The sequence below is a fragment of the Siphateles boraxobius genome, unplaced genomic scaffold, assembly GCF_051911475.1.
Source record: "Siphateles boraxobius isolate OS27281-9 unplaced genomic scaffold, OSU_SipBor_1 296, whole genome shotgun sequence".
In the NCBI taxonomy this organism is placed as follows: domain Eukaryota; kingdom Metazoa; phylum Chordata; class Actinopteri; order Cypriniformes; family Leuciscidae; genus Siphateles; species Siphateles boraxobius.
Window position 1 is genome coordinate 1,307,501 of NW_027508915.1, and position 2,500 is coordinate 1,310,000.

General features: G+C 38.3%; 5 non-coding genes across 5 annotated transcripts in view; all 5 read right to left on the minus strand.

Annotated features, from left to right (window-relative positions):
- Positions 1 to 90: 90 nt before the first annotated feature.
- On the minus strand, positions 91 to 209 carry LOC143755804 (5S ribosomal RNA). Its single transcript, XR_013209533.1, has one exon. It is a non-coding gene; the product is annotated as a 5S ribosomal RNA (ribosomal RNA).
- Positions 210 to 588: 379 nt separating this feature from the next.
- LOC143755805 (5S ribosomal RNA) lies at positions 589 to 707 on the minus strand. Its single transcript, XR_013209534.1, has one exon. It is a non-coding gene; the product is annotated as a 5S ribosomal RNA (ribosomal RNA).
- Positions 708 to 1,295: 588 nt separating this feature from the next.
- On the minus strand, positions 1,296 to 1,414 carry LOC143755806 (5S ribosomal RNA). The gene has a single exon (XR_013209535.1). It is a non-coding gene; the product is annotated as a 5S ribosomal RNA (ribosomal RNA).
- Positions 1,415 to 1,904: 490 nt separating this feature from the next.
- LOC143755807 (5S ribosomal RNA) lies at positions 1,905 to 2,023 on the minus strand. The gene has a single exon (XR_013209536.1). It is a non-coding gene; the product is annotated as a 5S ribosomal RNA (ribosomal RNA).
- Positions 2,024 to 2,402: 379 nt separating this feature from the next.
- The window catches only part of LOC143755809 (5S ribosomal RNA), a 119-nt gene continuing 21 nt past the window's right edge, over positions 2,403 to 2,500 (minus strand). Inside the window, exon 1 of the ribosomal RNA XR_013209538.1 lies at positions 2,403 to 2,500. This exon is cut by the window's right edge and continues 21 nt beyond it. This is a non-coding gene — a ribosomal RNA (5S ribosomal RNA).

Sequence of the window (2,500 nt, forward strand, 5' to 3'; positions counted from 1 at the left end):
CATGCTCTCTGAAGAATCTCAGAGACTTTTAAAGGCTTTCTGAAGAAGCTCAGGGACTCTTTTTTTTTTTTTTTTTTTTTAAATCAAAAAAGCTTACAGCACCTGGTATTCCCAGGCGGTCTCCCATCCAAGTACTAACCAGGCCCGACCCTGCTTAGCTTCCGAGATCAGACGAGATCGGGCGTGACCAAGGTGGTATGGCCGTAAGCGAAAACTGCTGCCAAAATTGGGCTATTTAAAAGGTTAGACCATTAATGAAGAAAACTAAGAAGAACTTTGGAAAAAACTCAAACTCTTTCATGCTCTCTGAAGAATCTCAGAGACTTTTAAAGGCTTTCTGAAGAAGCTCAGTGAGTCTTTTTTTTTAAACTAAGAAGAACTTTTGAAAAAACTCAAACTCTTTCATGCTCTCTGAAGAATCTCAGAGACTTTTAAAGGCTTTCTGCAGAAGCTCAGTGAGTCTTTTTTTTTAAACTAAGAGGAACTTTTGAAAAAACTCAAACTCTTTCATGCTCTCTGAAGAATCTCAGAGACTTTTAAAGGCTTTCTGAAGAAGCTCAGGGACTCTCTTTTTTTTTAAATCAAAAAAGCTTACAGCACCTGGTATTCCCAGGCGGTCTCCCATCCAAGTACTAACCAGGCCCGACCCTGCTTAGCTTCCGAGATCAGACGAGATCGGGCGTGACCAAGGTGGTATGGCCGTAAGCGAAAACTGCTGCCAAAATTGGGCTATTTAAAAGGTTAGACCATTAATGAAGAAAACTAAGAAGAACTTTTGAAAAAACTCAAACTCTTTCATACTCTCTGTAGAATCTCAGAGACTTTTAAAGGCTTTCTGAAGAAGCTCAGTGAGTCTTTTTTTTAAACTAAGAAGAACTTTTGAAAAAACTGAAACTCTTTCATGCTCTCTGAAGAATCTCAGAGACTTTTAAAGGCTTTCTGCAGAAGCTCAGTGAGTCTTTTTTTTTAAACTAAGAGGAACTTTTGAAAAAACTCAAACTCTTTCATGCTCTCTGAAGAATCTCAGAGACTTTTAAAGGCTTTCTGAAGAAGCTCAGGGACTCTTTTTTTTAAAGTAAGAAGAACTTTTGAAAAAACTCAAACTCTTTCATACTCTCTGAAGAATCTCAGAGACTTTTAAAGGCTTTCTGCAGAAGCTCAGTGAGTCTTTTTTTTTAAACTAAGAGGAACTTTTGAAAAAACTCAAACTCTTTCATGCTCTCTGAAGAATCTCAGAGACTTTTAAAGGCTTTCTGAAGAAGCTCAGGGACTCTTTTTTTTTTTTAAATCAAAAAAGCTTACAGCACCTGGTATTCCCAGGCGGTCTCCCATCCAAGTACTAACCAGGCCCGACCCTGCTTAGCTTCCGAGATCAGACGAGATCGGGCGTGACCAAGGTGGTATGGCCGTAAGCGAAAACTGCTGCCAAAATTGGGCAATTTAAAAGGTTAGACCATTAATGAAGAAAACTAAGAAGAACTTTTGAAAAAACTCAAACTCTTTCATGCTCTCTGAAGAATCTCAGAGACTTTTAAAGGCTTTCTGAAGAAGCTCAGTGAGTCTTTTTTTTTAAACTAAGAAGAACTTTTGAAAAAACTCAAACTCTTTCATGCTCTCTGAAGAATCTCAGAGACTTTTAAAGGCTTTCTGCAGAAGCTCAGTGAGTCTTTTTTTTTAAACTAAGAAGAACTTTTGAAAAAACTCAAACTCTTTCATGCTCTCTGAAGAATCTCAGAGACTTTTAAAGGCTTTCTGAAGAAGCTCAGTGAGTCTTTTTTTTAAAGTAAGAAGAACTTTTGAAAAAACTCAAACTCTTTCATGCTCTCTGAAGAATCTCAGAGACTTTTAAAGGCTTTCTGAAGAAGCTCAGGGACTCTTTTTTTTTTTTTTTTTTAAATCAAAAAAGCTTACAGCACCTGGTATTCCCAGGCGGTCTCCCATCCAAGTACTAACCAGGCCCGACCCTGCTTAGCTTCCGAGATCAGACGAGATCGGGCGTGACCAAGGTGGTATGGCCGTAAGCGTAAACTGCTGCCAAAATTGGGCTATTTAAAAGGTTAGACCATTAATGAAGAAAACTAAGAAGAACTTTTGAAAAAACTCAAACTCTTTCATACTCTCTGTAGAATCTCAGAGACTTTTAAAGGCTTTCTGAAGAAGCTCAGTGAGTCTTTTTTTTAAACTAAGAAGAACTTTTGAAAAAACTGAAACTCTTTCATGCTCTCTGAAGAATCTCAGAGACTTTTAAAGGCTTTCTGCAGAAGCTCAGTGAGTCTTTTTTTTTAAACTAAGAGGAACTTTTGAAAAAACTCAAACTCTTTCATGCTCTCTGAAGAATCTCAGAGACTTTTAAAGGCTTTCTGAAGAAGCTTAGGGACTCTTTTTTTTTTTTAAATCAAAAAAGCTTACAGCACCTGGTATTCCCAGGCGGTCTCCCATCCAAGTACTAACCAGGCCCGACCCTGCTTAGCTTCCGAGATCAGACGAGATCGGGCGTGAC